Source organism: Netta rufina (assembly GCF_964035555.1).
Source record: "Netta rufina genome assembly, chromosome: 1".
Taxonomy (NCBI): Eukaryota; Metazoa; Chordata; class Aves; order Anseriformes; family Anatidae; genus Netta; species Netta rufina.
The window spans coordinates 168,015,561-168,033,868 of record NC_140123.1 but is presented as its reverse complement, the minus strand read 5'-3'; positions in this window follow the sequence as shown (position 1 = coordinate 168,033,868).

Sequence of the window (18,308 nt, the reverse complement as noted above, 5' to 3'; positions counted from 1 at the left end):
ATTGCTTGTAAACTGGGAACATGTGGCCAGTCTAATTAGAATAGGCATTGTATTTGGTTGTTTCCTTCACAGGGCATGGAAATTACCAAAATGCTTTAGAGTAGCAGTTGTTGTTTTTGAATTGTAATGTTAGTGCAAAAAGAACCCAAACCCAGCATCTTCAGGCATTATCAGAGTTGTGTGGAGACAGTACTGCTTTCTGGGCTGTCTGGCACTCTGATCCTCAAGAACTGCTAGAAACATCCCATAACTAAGCTGCCCTACTGTTATCATGGGCTAAAGCACCCATCTTGAGCCTCTTATTTTGTGTCTTTTACTGCACAGAGGATGCTGTTTGTGCATGAACTGCATATGTGTTCATTTGATTCACCATTCGTTATGTTAGCTTGACCACATTTAACTAAAAGAAGAGGGAATCCTGTGCTCTTGCACAGTTAACTCTTTGCCTTATAGTAAGCCCTAAAGCTCTGTGATGTGTTGCAGTGCTAGTGAACATAATGCTCAGAGACGTTATCATGTCCATGTTGAATGAAATCCTCCTTCTCCTATGTGTTTTACCTACCTCACAGGGGTGTTGTGAGGCTTGACTAATGTTAGCAAAGCACTTGAATATCCTCTGATGAAAGGCATTTAAGACTGCAAAGTATTATTTTATGTGGTTGACCAAACTCAACCTCAATGCCAGTATATAGTGTAACATTTTTAATTTCTACTGAATGAAATCATATGCATATTTGTTATATTAAAAAAGCAAGCAAAATGGAGCCTCTTTAATATAGCCTTTACCCTGTAATGAAGCCCAAAATTATAATATCCAAAGAGTGTGACGAAAGCCAAGCCCTCAAACATAAATTGCTTTGGGGATTTCAGAGAAAAGAAGTGCGCATAATGGTCTGTCCATTTCATATTCTATTCAAGATTGTCTTTGATGACTTTTGTTTTTCATCACCACAGATTAAACCACATACCTCCAGGCTGCAGAAGAAGTTTCTGGTCTTTCCACTGATAAAGGGCAAACTAACAATATGTTCCAAAGTCAGAAATATAATTCAGCCTGTGTATTCTGCACAGTGCACAGAAATTTCCACTGTTGCTCATTAAAGTTGAAGTTTCTTGCACATTTAGCTGATGTTCGATGTAAATTAATAATTTAGTGGCCTTGAGCAACTGGTCTACCACAAATATCAAGCCCTACATGTAACTACATACTTACTAATGTATTGCTTATAATTGTTGTATTATAGTAATGTTGGTATTACTGCTATAATTAAGTTTGAGTTAGCATTTCCATTATAATTCCGTATTATTTTTATTTTTATATTTTGTATTTTGCTGTTTCATACTGAATTGGGATTAAATTTAAATGGACTAACTCCAACAAAACTACAGCTGTTTTCTAAAATACTCAATCCCCTTGCATTTAATTATATGTCTTTAGAAACTTTTTTGTAAGAACTTCCACACAGCTATGTGTGAAAGAATGGTTGATATCTCATGGAAAACTCTAATACAGTCTGCTTAGAAAAATCTATTAATCTTATTGATTTTTCTCTCTCCTTTACTGGTCCTTTTCTTTCCTTTGTTCTTATCTAAAGATTGGCCCCATTTTTATAATTTGGATTGTGATGAGGAAGCCAAATACCCCAAACTTCTCAGCATTTTCAAATTCAGTATTTAAATTTGTTCTTTTCATTTAGTGAGAGGAGATGCTGCAAAATGTGGAGCCAGCATGGATGTGGCCCCCACCCAAGCCTGGGAGTCATTTTATAGAGATTTCATGGGCCCTGTGTCTGATTAGCCTTTGTGTGATTCAGGATCCTTTGCAGTTATTAATTTTTATGGCTCATTAAATCATATAGGGAGACATATGAATAGCCACAATTTTATGCTGGCATAACAATATGGCAACCTATTGTATTTTTATAACATTGTCCACTACAAAAATTCTCAGCCTATTACTTTGTAGAAGTGCTTGGTAGAATTATTCTTATATCCACTGCTGACAGCTATTAAAATGATAGTAGCTACTAATTGAGACGAGAGCAGAACAATATGGAAGCTTGCTTCTGAAATGAAATGTCACTTCTGCTATTATGGGGAATACTCAAACATTAATTTTGACCGAGTTAGATGAAAAAACTTCGGATGTCATTAAGTACATACATATTTGTGACCTTTGATGATCTTTTCAGTGAATATAGCAAGAATTCCAATACTACGATGGACACTGCAGATGAATTTTGTGTAGCTTTTGGGCTGTTTTGGATATTTCACTGAGCTTTAGTATGTCAAAGGAACTATGTCCACTGATGCAGAAAGGAGCTTTCACAGCAAGGATCCTGAACTATACAACTAAATCCGTGATAGTAAAGAATCAAAGAAAGAAAATCTTGTACGTATATATGTGTGTGTGTATGTGAAAAATCCTCTGTAGAGATCATTTTCCCATAAAATGTCAGTAAGTCTGATTATGTGGATAGAATACAGCGAAGCAAGTATGTGCAGATGAGGGTGCCTTTGTTTAAGTATCTGTGAGGTGGTGGTTTTCCACATGATCATAGCCAATACTTCAGTCAGTGAAAATAGACTTTGAGTCAAATGTGGAGCTTTCTCTTTGATGAAAAGCAATGTGGCTTTGAAAACTGTTTATGTATGTAATCAACTTACCTCCACTTCTTTTGGGAGTATGCAGAACATCAGGCTGCCTGTCCTAAAGCAGGGTTTATAGCCACAGTGTCAGTATGAGCACAAAGGAATAAAATGACTGTCCTGCTGCTGTGTAGCCTAAATACAGGCTGAATACAGGCTGTTCCCCAGCCTTAGGTGGAGTAGTCTGAAATCTGCTGGCTGTGTCATCCACTGCTACCACCAGCCCACCTGGGTCAGGAAGGCAGCTGGGAACCCCTGAAGTGCAGAGAGGCCCCATTCAAGTTTATCTCCATTAGGAACGAGAGACAGAAGGTCCCTTTGTTGCCTATGGGTTGTGGATGATTTTGAGAGATTAGCATCGTTGCGTTGAGCAATCTTGGCAACAGGTCGAGCTAGTGAGCCTGCATTGCACAGAAAAAATTAAATCCCTGCACTGTGGTTATCCCAACAGGAAAATATTGACCAAAATCTTTGTAAAGGTCTCAAATATTGTAGTGTCAGTTGTTCAGAAGTCATTTCAAACAGTTAAAAAATTTATTCAGTTTTCAAGTTTGCATAGGGACACTGACAATCTTTATGGTATTTTGTTAATGTTGAGAATGTGCCATGAGTTTCTCAGGCCTTTTTCTAACAAAGGATTTGGAAGGATGTCACTTCAAATTACTATGGTAATAGCAATAATAGTAGTTATTGTTCTAATAAAAAAAAAAAAAAAAAGCCTGTGCAAACCTGTATGGCACTAGTGTCTGTATACTTCTCTCTTTGCATACAAATCTGGGGAAAAAAACATTATCCACCTTGTTTCTAACATGAATGTGAAACCTTCTGCAAAGCTTCAAACCAATAATGAAATCCAGTAAAACCACTCTGACTTGAGCAAACAATCTATGCTGACACAAGGAATTTAGTTTTCAGTGGGAAGGAAGGGACTGCTATGTGTAAGGATTTTTGACCGAAGTAAGACCACGTGCCCTAGTTAGAGCAGAATTTTTAAGTCGAGTATATTTCAAATAAATTGGTTGAACTTAACTCCATCTTGTGTCTTCATACTGGCACTGGAGGGCAGCTTGACCTCAGAACACCCTACATTGTAATACAGTTGAGGTCGGATTTATAAAACCCTTCCATGTGGGCTGGTTTCAGTGGGACGAGGTGAGAACCACCCCCATGTGCAAATGTTGTGATTCAGACGTAGTGTCATTTCTCAGAAAACAGCATTCATACTTTGCTGATTTGTAATGACTGAAGTGCGACGTTGCAAAAGTATTTCTGAATGCTTTGCTTATTTTATGTACGCTGTGTCCTAGGGATGTCAAAACATTGCTGGTAGAGAACATACAGATGAGCAGCACTGTAACAGTAGAGGGGACTAGGGTCCAGAAGGCAGTCATGAGCCAGGAGGCCTCAAGAGTTCCCTAGCGTTTCCTGCACAGCTTTGCTTGGGTTTGCCCGATAAGGATGTCACTGTTGCAGTGGATGAGGCCAAGAGCCAAGACGCAGTCTCCGTTGTGTACAATACATTTTAATCTACCTAATTTGTTCACACCTGTAATTTTAAAGTAAGCTGTAGCCAAACTGATGGCATGCATGTGGCCACAGATCCTCAGTCAGTGCAGGGTCAGGTAGATCCCTTGAAGTGACTAATGTGAATTATAGCTGAGGATCTAACCCATTGCTTTCAAAACATTCCCCTGAGGTGCCTGCTGGGCTAGTGTACAGACTGGTATGCATATTCATATGTACGTTTCAGTAACACATATTTGATGACAAATACTTTTTTAAACTTGTTTTGTTTTTCTTTTGCTTTTTTATTAAAATAATGCTTTGTGATTGGTTCCAATGTGATAAAGCTTTATAATAAGTTTGGAGAACTGCAAAATACTGTACTGCAAAGAGTGCCTACTACCCTCTCTTTTTCCTGCAAACATGAGATTTCAGCAGCGATGGAGTTCCTTGGACTTAGACACTCTGTGGAAAAATATTCTGAGCAGTTTCTAATGGAAACATCACTGTAATTACTGTATAACTACCGTGTACAAAGACAGCTTTATTATATGTGTAAATGTAATTTTGCTATGTTGTTTTTATGTTTGAGGGACAATAGGCTTTAGCGTGGATGAGATATATAGCTTTATAAAATCAGAGATTGCAGCTCCTGTCTGATGTTGTACTGAAAGGTGTTCAATTGTTCTATTTCTGCTGAAGATAACGTATACATAAACCATTTCCCAGAAAAATAATGATCTATTCCACTAATACACAGCAATGACATAAATGGATCATAATACTGAAAATAAAGGCTTGATAATAAATTGCATTATTTCCCCAAGTGACTCTACATGTAAGATCTTTTGACACCTTAAGAAGAAAGAGAAAGTCCAGCAGTTATTAATGCTGGTTGTAATGGATGATTCTCTCTATTAATTCTGTCTCAACCGTAGATTAATTCTGAATACTGTAATTAGAAGAACATATTTTTCCATCACTTCACAAATCTGTGCTCTTCTGGAATTCAGTTTGTCAAATTAGAGGTGGAGCTGGCTCATTTTGGATACAATTCACTGATGGCTTCACACAAACAAGTGTTTGCAGGATCAGAATGCCATTTTCATTTACAAGAAACATAGATCATTGCGTTATGTCACACCTTTTTCTCTATGTACCATAGAGAAAACCATTCTCTATGTACCATTCTCTATGTAGCTTCTAATTCTGGCCATGTGCTTTGACAAAGATTTTTGTTGCTTAGTCTTTTGCTTACAACTCTTACTTAAAATTTTCAACTCAGAAAAGCGGTTGATCACAGCTCAGCCATGTATATAGGTGTGTAAGCAGTATCCCTGATTTCTGTGGAATTAATCATGTACTTCAAATTATGTATCAAATCATGGATCTGGCTGAAACAGTCTAAGAAGCTTTCTGGAAAGTGATTTAGTCACCAGTTTCCAGTGCAGAATATGGTGATGTGTTTTTGATGAATCTCAAATCACAACATTCTTTATATTGAGCCAACTGCTCTTCTCTCTTTTCTTTTTCTTTCCTTCCTTTTTTTTTTTTTTTTTTTTTTTTTAATGGAAAGCATATATTTTGCATATAAAGGGGAGATATTGATTCTCAGTATATCTAAAAATACCAAATTTAACAAGGTTTTTCATTTACTGTTTGAAGCATCCTAGGATTTGGGAATAAGAGCAGAATTATTCTTACAATGTTAATTAGTGAATATACAACATGAATCAGCAAATGAAATCATTAACTAAATAAAATAAACAAATTTGTTACAGTTTATTGGAAAAGTGTTTTTCTATGATATGTTTTTGAAAATGACTCCATAAATATGGGACCAGTATATGTTCAACATAAAATTTTTATTCCACTCTTAAGAACTGACTACATGGATTGATTTATTTATTTATTTTTTTTTTAAATGAGAAACTTTATCTTCTGTATTTTAAGCAGAACAAATTTGAATTTTGTCTCTGATAATAAAATTTTGTACAGTAATGTGTAATTCATCACTGTCTTAATTTTCTGATGTGGGGACACAGCTAAGATAAATAATACCCAGCCTTTTGATTATGTTCCCATTTCAGTTGAGATAACAGTTTAATAATGTTGAATAGATACACTGAGGTTTTACAAAGAAAAACAAGCAAGAAAGTGTATTTTTTTGACAAGAGGAATTTTTCAAAACATTAAAATGCTGAGACTAGTAGAAAACAGATATACTGAGAAAATACAAAATTTGGGCTTGGAAATATTCTTAAGCACTGCAAGACTAACAGGACTGAGACTGGAATAGAGAGCAATGCCTGTCTTTTGTGCTTTTCTAATTATGCAAATTTTGAATAAGCAAAAAAGATCTTTTCATTTGTAAAAGTGATTTCAACTGGAATGCAGTTCCAATGACTTTTTAATAGAGTCCCTGAATTCAGGCTATTATTTTCCTTTTTTGAAGAACAGTTTTCAGTAACAATGAGATGTGAAATATGTGCAATTATTTACCCATTGGATACAATCATGTTCCCACTGAAGTCAATTGGAGCTTTGACATTGACATCACTGAGAGTAAAAGCCATGTGTTTTTCAAAATATACCTTTCAATGTCAGATTTTTTTTTTCTTCAACAGTAAAGATGTTTTCTTCTGTACTGCACATCTTAGTCTGCTGAAAAGCAGAAAAGAATTGGTCATGATTTTGAAAAGCACAACAGGCAACATTGATGCTTTGAGCATAGGTAAGCAGAGCTGGGCCCTAACTGAGTATGCTTGTAGTATCCTACCCATTGAGCACTTCATAGCTTTATGCTGGGGCTAGAATTGTGACACCTATCTTTGGAACATGGAGATATATCCCTCATAACATTTTTTCCCGAGTTCAGTTCTGACACAGAAATTTGGGAGGCCTGAAGGGAGGAGGGCCCAAAAAAAATTTGGGAGGACCTGAAAGCTTGGGAGCCAGTACAGAAGTTTCACATTAAGAGGGGATCCTGGTGTATAGGAAGAACAGTGAAAGGCTAAGATGTACTGCCCCAAAAAGCTGCCTCGTCCTTCCCTTTTCTTCGACTCTCCCTGGAAGAGTTGAAGAAGCTAAAACAAACTGCACAACCAATTTGGAAGCATCCCTGGGAAAGGAGGCAGGATGTGAGGAGGGATAAAGGAACACTTCCTTCTGAAATCCCAGTGGCAGCACCTCTCCTAATCAAGCATCAAAAAGAACATGCTTGTTTCTTCCCCAGTGTGGCACTGCAATCACCAGCACTTCAGTCAGTGGCTGAGCTACTTTCAAGTTGAACATCTTCATACAAGACCAGATGAAGAGCTGTTTATTTGCTCTCAGCTCAGTGTCTTCAATAAGAGCAGAACTTTAAAGGCACCCACTTGCTTTGAAAGCTAAGCAGCTGAGCTGGAGGGAGAGAAGTTAGAGCCTTTGGTTTATAAATTGACTTAGGAGTATTTGGTTATTCAAACCTATCCTAATAATGGAAAATCATTTTTTCCTGACTAATTTCCTATTTCATCCTATACTTAGCAAAGATTATCTAGCTTCTTTTAAGCTGCACAGTCTGAGTAGAAGCCATCATGTGGAGTCCCACTGCTGTTAGAGATACTTTGACTCCTATATGCTGGAACTGAGTGGGACCAATGCTCTGGGAGAGGAGAGAAACCATTCTGTTACCTGGTGATAGTCCTGGCTTTTCTGAGAATCAAACACATAAACCACATTTTAGAGAAACGGTACTGAGAATGACCTATTTTGATGACTGAGGCTGTATTGTGGATAGGATGGGAAACTGAGAACAAAGATAATTGTCAAAAAAGTGTACTGAAGGTAAGGTTGGTATGATGTGAAATAATGAGGATGTGCTCGGGAAATTAAAGCTTCATTATGTTGAAGTTTAGTCTTTGATTTAGCAGCCACATATACTGAAGCCACAATCTAATTAAAGCAAACAGAAATTGCTGAATGGTTAAAAGGAGGCATGCTTCTGAAATTCTGACTAGTGACTGTTGCTTGCATCTTGGGCTGATGTCAAATAACAGAAACCCCTCTGTACTGAGTCTAGCCTGTTCTGTACAGTGCGCCTGTGGTAATTTGAACCCAGTTAAGATGTTAGAACTGGGGCTAATCTGGCAAGGCGGAAAGAACTGCATAAGCAGGGCCACAATGAGACTTAATCCTCACACATGCTTACCGTGTTTCACCTCCTCTTTCCATCACAGTTCTGATGCTCCTCTTAGACTACAGCAACTATAAGAACAGTAAGTACAGTCTGTGTGTATTCTGTGTGGTTTTGGCCTTTGTATCACCTTGACTCTAGGCAGTAATCAGAGGACTGCAAGAAAGAAAGCAGTGCCAGGGGAATTTAAGCGGCCCTGGTCTGGCATGGTGCTAACCACCCTGCCCCGATCCACCAAAATGTCTCGATCTACTCAACTTCAAGGACATCCGCAGCAGCATTAGTACTTTTTTTTTTTTTTTTTTTTTTTCCAGTGTATTGAATGTGATGTTAATTACTCACTGTACTGCTATGGCATTACCTTTAGCAAACATCTTTTTGCTTCTCGAACTTACTAGGAATCACTTTTGTCTGTTATACTTACCATCATTTTTGACCTGCTCATTGCAGAAGGTCAAGAAAAAGAAAGAGGAGGAAGAGGGCGAGGATAATGAGATGCTATTACCTGACATGTCTATTACAGTAATTCATTTCATGTGGCACAGAACAGTTGCCAGTGATAAATGCATGTTCCTGGTGCAATTATGAGATGTACCTTGAACTTTTCAACAATACAACCGTCAAAAGGTTGCAATAAGCACAAGCACAAATGTGAAACAGTCCCTTAAAAAGATGAAATAGCTCATAAATGTGATTTCAATAAATGGTATCATTTTCAGAGATGTACTTTTGGATCCACTAACTATTTATAGTTAATACCAAAAATGGCGTTTTTGTATATTGTTTCCACTCTACAATCATGGATGGAAACCATTTGTTTCCATCCCACTCAGCTACTTAGCAGATTGACACATTTGAAATACATTTCTGTGGAGGTTAGCGTAATTGTGTCGTAACAGAACTCTTTGCACAAAATCAGCCTGTATTTCCATATGGACAAGCAGAAATCAGAGCAGTTCTGTCCCTTTCAAAGTGCCTGCTAGGTTTTGGATGGTTGATGTCACACTGATACCCAAGTAGGTTAACCCACGCATGTAAGTAACCCAAAGGCAGCTATGTAACTCCAAAGGAGTTACAAGAACATGTCAGCTTGGAAAGCAAAGAGGGAAGGAATGTGTATTTCCTGATTGTTTTCTGAGGATTTGTGCAGCTGTAAAGGACAAGCAGAGGAAAACTCCAACCAAAGAACCTGGAGCAAATGAACAGCAGGCCAAGACACAAGCAAGAACTGGGACTGTGGCTCTGCAAAAAGCTTATGGAGAAGGAGCTTTGGGCTAACTGTTGACTTAAAGGACTGAAAAAAATGGGTACAGAGGGTAATTTTGCATCAACACATTCCATTTAATGCTGAGCAGCTGCAATTAACTCCAGTGGAACCAGTGTGACGGGAGAGAGAGCTCAAGTTTTTATGCTAAAAATTCTTCACTGGCCAATGCTCAGTGAAACAGACACATTTTAAAACATTCTTCCTGTAGTTATAAATAAGATTAGTAATAAGATTAGGTAAGATAAGTTGTGTCTAAATTAAGATAAATAGCAGGTGATGGTTATCACTAAATTTGGTGCGTTTGAAAAGCAGTAAAAGCTGAAGGTTTTGGTAGTGCCTTATTGTGACTGGTCTAGTCTGGTAAGATGGGAACCTGGTGAGGATTTCTTCAGGTGCCCTATGCAACTGCTGACTTTTCCCTTTAGCTTTAAAACAGCATAAGCCACAAGCTGTACCACGTATGCAGAGTGTTTATACAATATTAAAATATATGAAGTACTTAAGGGAGCTCTTGCTTGAGCTAAGATTAGTTCACAGAATTCAGTAGCAGATAAATGGTTGACTCAGGATTTTTTTTGTTCTGTTTAAATCTCCTTATCACTGAGGGTATTTTTCAGTAACTCAGAGTTCAGCCTGGGAAGAACAGCCAGCTCAATAAAAATAAAATAAAATAAAATAAAGAAAAAATATCAGGATCATGGTTCATAAAAACTGTCTCTGCCTCTGTCTTCACATAATTCATTCTTCTGTGACCTTGCCTAATACTAAAATTGCAAAGGCATATATGGGATAAGCATTTTAGTATTTTTGTGTGCACAATATATGACACAATTAAAATGGGCAAATATTTAATTGGTACAGCTGCATGGAAAGTCTATGGAAGCTAATTACTCAAAATTACACATATAATAAATGGAAAATGAAGGTCATAGTTTTAAACTTAGGTGTTCAATTGCAGTTACAATTTTAAAAGTATTTCAGTTGTGTTCAGCAGTTGTACTTTGTAATAGGTTATAAAATGCTGCTACACATTTTAAGTGTCTAAGTGATTTGTTTAGGTTATAAAAGGACAGAAGTCTTTTACTTCCTTCCTACATACATTATACCTGCAGCTTCTGCTGACCAGATACAAACCTGACAGGGCATAAAGGTACAAAATGCTAATTGTGCTACATTTGAAAAAGTAAAGTAAACAGTGAGATTTGCTAAAACAAAGAGATTGATAACTAACTCTATGAACTTCAACAGGGTAAGTGCAGGCATGTATAGACAAGTGAGTAGACAAGAATAAATGGAGTGGAGTCACTTTCAGCTGGGCAAGATAGAGTTTGTCTTCTTAACAAGTGCATGTACCCACATTCTCCACTTGTGCTAGCAACTGCTAATTTGTACTGAAGTCAGTGACAGAAGAATTGTGTTCATTGGTCTGAAGGCACGGTAGGACTGGGACTTCCAAGTGTTCTGGTAGTAATGAGTCAATTAATATACTATCCAGTCCTATTTTAGCAGAGCTAGAGAGATCTGGACAGTTGAGACAAACCAGTGAAGTATACACTACTTCCAAAGAGTCTGTTACCAACAATGTGTGTCAGATTTGCTAACTTTAGATGTCTTCTAGATAGATGACTATTCCTTGATACCAAAGTTCCCTTAGTCAATATGGAGAGAAAACAAAGTATCACATCATAAAATATGCAACTAATTCAGTAAGGTGGATGAAAAAAGTTAATATAATGAATTAATTTAAGTACTAGGCTAAAGTATGAAGGAAATTCTAAAGCGCGAGCATGAGTTATGAACTTTGGGGAAAAGGTTACTTTGTTTATTGCAAATGAAATTAGCCATTGAAGCTGAAGTCAGGGCTTTTTAATTTTAATTTTAATTTTAATTTTAATTAATTAATTTATTTATTTTTCATACACCTGTGTCACAGGAGAGCAATATCTGCTGGTCAAAATATGTCTGAGATCCAGAATAAGGAAAATGGATATACACTGTTCTGACCAAAGACAATCTACTAATTGACCACCATTGCTGCAAAGTTGGTAATTGATTCTTTCCTATATCCTCTTTTAAAACCTGATTTTTATTTTATTTTATTTTATTTTATTTTATTTTATTTTATTTTATTTTATTTTATTTTATTTTATTTTATTTTATTTTATTTTATTTTATTTTATATTATTTTATTTTATTTTATTTTCCCCACACCGCATGTGAGATATTACCTTTTGTTACCTCAGTTGGTATTTATGGTTTGACTTTCATGATGACATTACTCAAATACGGATATGGAGTAGTGCTTTCAGGTAAAACCAATGTAGTTTCTGAAGTATTCAAAGGGCAGAGAGCAAGCAGATGAATTCTCTGAACAAGGCTCTGGCTTGCTTGATTCATGAATAATATAATTTCTTCCTGACTCTTTAATGCCATTGTAGGGGAGGTCTTCTTGTCTGATATAGAAAAATCTTTATATTGTCCAAGTCTTTTTGTTTTGTAATGGCATACATTATAAAAACAGAAATAATATGTTAACCCTACATAGTAGCATATAGAAGATTGTGCAATGATTTTCTTCACAGAGAAGACAATTGGCAACAACTGGAACAAGGTGACTGTAGAAAAACAAACAAAAACAAACAAACTAGGTTGCAGAAAATAAAATAAACCCTTGTGGCCTTGAATAAAGGAATTGGAAAGTAACTGGGTTAGCATAGTACTTTTAACTGGGAAACTGGGACAGAAAAAAAGCACCAGAGAACTCAGCATTTAGTGAAGAAAGATACTGGGAGAGAAATACGGAAGTGGAACAATGCACTGTAGCATCAATAATCTGGAAATTATGTAGAAAGATGAAATATTTCCTTTGACCAGGCAAGAAGCTTTAGACTTCACAGCCTCCACACACCTGTCAAGCCACTATTGCACATAGTAAGCAAATGGAAGAAATTGAGAAATGGATTAAAACAATTATTACCTAGTACTGGGCTTCAGAAAATTGAAGGTGGCCAGACGCAGTGATTATGCACATTTAGGCAGCCAAAGTATTGCCATCTGATAAGTCTAACTTTAATCTTTAGAATGATAAAGAAGAAGTGTTGGGGAAAAAGGTTTTTTTAAACTTCTGGAAGATAATGAAAGTAACAGCAGTAAGTACTGTGAATTTACAATGTACTGATCTTGCAAGACAAATGTGATTGATTGATTTTGATAACTTGCAAAATTTTTGGATGAATTCAGAGCAGTAGCTATCATTTATTTGGATTTTAATAAAGCATTTTACTGCAGCTTTCAAAATTAATTCAAATTGGCTAGGGAACAAATTTCAGTCCATGTTAACAAAAGATAATGAGAAGTGACAATCTGTAAGACTTGGGTGAGATATCTGGTGAATGCCTGGGTTTGATGAAGTTTTAATATCTTCATTAATGATTTCTCAGAAAGGAAGAAAAAACTGCCTATTAGTGAAATTTACAGTGTGATGGACTTGCTAACAGTAAGAATGGAGAAAAAATTACAAGAGCTTAGATAATTGAATAATGGGCAGAAGATAAAATAATGTTCACCTCTAAATGCAGGGTTGTTCTCATGGAAAAAATCATTTACAAACTCAGTTACTCAGTGGAATGGAGAAACCTGAATAACACCAATGCAAAATAGTCCAGGAGTTAGCAGACCAAAGCAGGTACAAACTTGCAATAAGTTATAGTAGCAAATTGAGCTAGCGTCATTTTGGGATCACACTCTAATGCATAATGTCACTGACCAGTGAGTAATAAACAATGCCTACCAATTTTAGTTTCACTACAATTGGAGTAATATATCCAGTTTTTCATTCTCAGAAATAATTTAAGAAATTTAAGAATTTAAGAAAGAATACAAGATGAGAAACAAAACAGGATTTACGGAGATGGAACCTGATTGCTTTATTTAGGTGTCTCAGTTTGCTAATGAAATCTTGAGCAAAAAGATTATGAAAATATAAAGTACCCATGTATATACATGTCTATACATGCACTCTGAATAGGTATAGGATTGAAATAATCTTAAATGAAATACTAATGAATGACATGATCTCATAGACTAAGTCTATGAGTAACATAAACTCAGTAAAACATAGGAAGTTTATATTATGATATCTGAAGATAAGAGAATTTGCAATGTCATCTTGAGTTATCTGGATCATTTTGTGCTTTGTATTTTTATCCTTACATCAGCTACAGTAATATGTGTCTTTAGAGACAATAGGAAGGGGAATGAAGAGGTACCACAGCATAGCTATCCCAGATTTCCTACAATGGACAGGGTGAAACCACCAGTAAGAATAATGGGATGAAGTTAAGAAAAGGAGCACCAGAGCGAAGCGAGCATCAAAGTCTGCAAGTGCTCCCTCAGTATTTTTACTGACTCTCCAGACTGGAAAACATATTATGAAGAAGAAATCAAAATCGTCAGTGTAGCAGATTTACTGCACTGCCACGTCTTTAAATTTCTCCAGCTGCTGTCAATTTGTGTCTTTAAATGATGTTTGAAGAACACTGAGTACCTTCACTCACAAGCTAAAAGATGTGCAGATTGCCATCTGCCACTGGAAATGGATCATACTTACCTGCTGACACTAGGATTGCAAGGACCTTGTGAACCTTCCTGGGACCTGCAAGATCTCTGGCACCAACCCTGTGCCAGGGCCTGGAATCACACACCAGTCCATGACAAATCTTAGTACAGTGGTTTTCAGAAGGGATGGCTTTGGGGTGGGTAGTTACTGATAAGAAAATATAAAACTTAACATTTAATTTATTCACATCTTTAGCTTGTGTGTGTGTGTGTGTGTGTGTGTGTGTGACTGTGGCTGCACCTTGAAAACTCTTACATGACTCTGATTTCTAATCCTCAGACTCTCCCAGAAACAAATTATAGCAGTGCTTAGAAGCTCACCCCATTGGTAATTGAAAGTACTTTGGGCATCTTAAAAATGAGATTTTGATGCATAGATAAATCTAGTGACACATTACAATATTGCCCTCTGAAAGTGTGCAGGATATTCCTGGCTTGCTGCATATTACATAACATAGCCATTAAATGCAGATTATCTTTCAAAGTAGAGGCAGAGATTAATGAGTCAAACGAAAATGATGAATTAAATGAGCCTGATCAGACATACTTACAAAATTAGCTAGTGAAGAGTTCTATAGAAACAAGAATTATTAGAGCTAGATTGCTCAAACACAATTTTAAGAAGAGTGGCAATGCATATAAACATACATTATCACATTATAGTATTCTTATTATATTCTATTTTCTTCTGTCAAACACATAATGCAAAGACATTGCAGACATTACTCTGAAAATAGTACCTTGGGCAATAAAAAGGGTGAATGCTTTCTCCTAGACCAAGTACTGAGGCTCAGACTGATGGATTCTGGCCCTGCACTAGCTCTTTCTCCAGTGGGGCTCCATGAAAATCCAGAAAAGTCTTCCCCTACAGTCAGACCAGATCAGAGCTATAAATCAAAGCCACTGATTTGCTCTGTGTCTGTAGGCAAATCATTTATCCTTAGCAGAATGCAAGTCATTTAGCTTTTGCATAATAATACTTTTCCCCCAAGGGATATCAAGAAGTCTAAGTTTTGAAAGGGTGAGAAAAGTTCAGAGAGCCTTTGGTGGAAGTTGTTTTGTGAATATGAAGTTGGCTTGGTTTTGTATACCATAACAGGCAGGAAGATGGTGACTTGCTACTTGTCATTTATAATGTTTGTTTCCTGATTGTATTTGTAAATAAATTCCCTTGTGTACAGGCAAGGTTCTTTTACACATTTTTGTCCAGCTATCACTAATATTGACCCTCATATTGATGGCCCATTTATTTATTTATTTTAAGGCAAATTATTCTCCAAAAGTAATGTAGCAGTTTCAATCCTCATCTTTGGAGCATTTCATGGGAACCCCAGACTTTCAAGGAACCCTGGGCACACCTGCCAGCACAGTGCAGTACTGTGGTCTCTATAGTCCAGCTCACTGCCTGGCCCAAAGCAGCCACATTCCTACCTCCCCACTGCAACCAGCTTGACAGCTTTAAGGCTGCAGTGTTCAAATGCAAATGGATTTCTGATGATTTCTGATGATTCCTCCTTCTTAGATCTAAGCTACAGTTCTCCCAGTCCCACTGATTGATTAACACAGCCAAGTTAAGCAGCAATATGAACTTCTCTGTAGGTTTTTCTTTTTCAAAATTAAAGAAGGGTTTTTGTTCCTGAAATCTAAGGAATTTTCTCCAACTCTATCAGTAGGTTGAATAGAAGACATATTTCTGCCTATCAGCTTTGTACAGCCATCATCCAAAAAATCCTAGCTTAAACAACAGTACCTCTGCAAAAATTTATGAACTGTATACTCAGCAGCAACCACCAGGATGCCTTGCTGACACTATTTTAATTACTATATCATCTGATAAATGACTGCATAGCGTAGCAAGATTCCTTTGGTGATGGAGATCAAGACACTGGCTCCACCAGACAGAATACAACCTCTTCACTTAATTTATGTAAATCTCTGATATCAGTCGTATCCCCAGCATATGTTTCTGGAACTCTATCCATCACCGTCATGATATCTTTATCAGAGGATGCTAATTCTGCTATTTCTAACATAAAGCTAAAAGAAGATGTGAAAATTGATGGATAGGTGAATAGCTGCTACCCTGGAGATTTCTTACTCTTGATGTAGTTTGGGCTGCCAGGTATGTGGTGACTGAATTCATTAAGATCCTCACTGTGTTTGCAATTATGTTCTTCATTCTTATTTTTGTAATAATTCAGTATTTAGAAACAAAGCTCCAAAACATTATCATAAAAGATCTGTGTCCTCTAGCACTCTAACCAGAGCTTGCACTGAGAGCAACATATTTGTTGAAAAGAGGCAATGGAAATTACTAGAGAAAATGAAATGAATTCACATGCTAGATCATTGGTAGAGGCACTAGCCTTAGATAACGTGACTATCTAAAAAGGAACACACAAGATCTACATGTACCTGTGCTGGGAGTGCTGTTTAATTAACTCGGAGAGCCAACCTTCCCAGATGCCATCTAACGTGAGGTATTTTCACCATCTTCTTTACGAAGAAGATAGAGAGGACCCTGAGCAACGTCTCCAGAAGAGTCAAAGCAGGGAACAAGCACTGACACTGTGATTCTTGCCCCCAGAGGGCTGACAGAGGAGGTTTTAGACTGCAGGCCTGTGCCCAGCATCCTTGGAGTCGTAGAGGACAACTACCAAGTGGCTGCTGGGGCCAGTAGAGGTGGGCAACACTGAGGCCTCTGCCACCTCTCTCCTTCCCAAGACAGCCAAGACAATGTCTTTCATTGACACAAGACACTATGGTGGGGTGGGCTGGGTTCTGCTTCCAGCCATACCCTGGCTTCCCAACATCAAAGCTTGACAGCCATAGAGTTTGCCAAATATCTCAATGTAAAAGGTGACTAAAGGTCTACATCCACAGTGGAAATACCAGTTAACTTTTTCTTCTGGTCCAACTTATCTGATTATTTTTTATCTGTGTATTTTGTTTTGACACATTCATCTGTTACTGTTCATCTGCAGTTCCTGGCACTGTTGATTCCTAGGAGTTATTTGACCCTACAACAGCCTGAGAGAGAGACCTGTGATTTGGGAAGATTCCTACCAAGTCCTTGCACATGTTTTCCCTTGAGAAAGATGGAGACAAAGAAATTCAAGAGCAGAGAACCTCTTCTGGACTTCTGTTTCTCTGTTTCAGGCCAGAGAGTCTTGACAAAGCAGTGATAATTTCAGCTGCTAGTGATCTCATGGGAAGAGTAGCAGTGCTTGATCAGAGAAACACTTCAAAGCACTATCAAAATTATGATAATTCCTTCATTTAAGAAATCTTTCTGGCTTCCTATCAAAGTGTATGCCTACACTGCAGCTACACAAATGTTATTATAGATAGCTTTAAGCTAACTATGTAGCTTTTATAACAGGACAAATAAGCTGATTCTTTTTCTGCATGCTGTTTCTGAATTGAAAATATTTAGACACAGCTCACAGGCAGCTCTCACATGATGTTTACTGTCTTTTGCTCATGTTTCTAGTCTATCATAGTCTACCTTCACTCTATGATCTTTTTCAAGTTCCTAATTGAATTCTTCTTGTTCTGGAGCCTCCAGAGAAAACTTGTACTTAGAAGCTACTTTTCTTACGACATGCAAATGTCATCATTTCAATGAATGTCACTTCTGTTCAGGACAAATTCAAAGTTATGTTCTCCTTGGGTCTAATCTTCAAGGACGTCTACACTTTTTGTGAAATGAAGAAAAGCCATGGTCCACATTTACCTTCTAGAAGTTAACTGAACTCACTGGATATCTATAGCCTGAGCCAAAACCTGGGGAAGGTCACAGGGTCAAGTCCAAACTTTCCAAAGAACAGTAGGTGCAGTCATAACAGTTGATTTACTGCATCTTCAAATAGTGATGATACTCTGGCTGCAGTCATTAAAATGTTCCCAGTGACTGTCATTACGAGATAGAAACATATTCACCAATATAATGTTATCTACCTGCAAGAATAATATTTTAGAATATGTTATCATGAGCAAAACACACAATTGTCTTCTAAAGAAAAATGGTAAAATAGAAGTTAATATAGACATTTTTCTTATATTATAGGTAGGAAAACATTCAGCAAAGGAAGA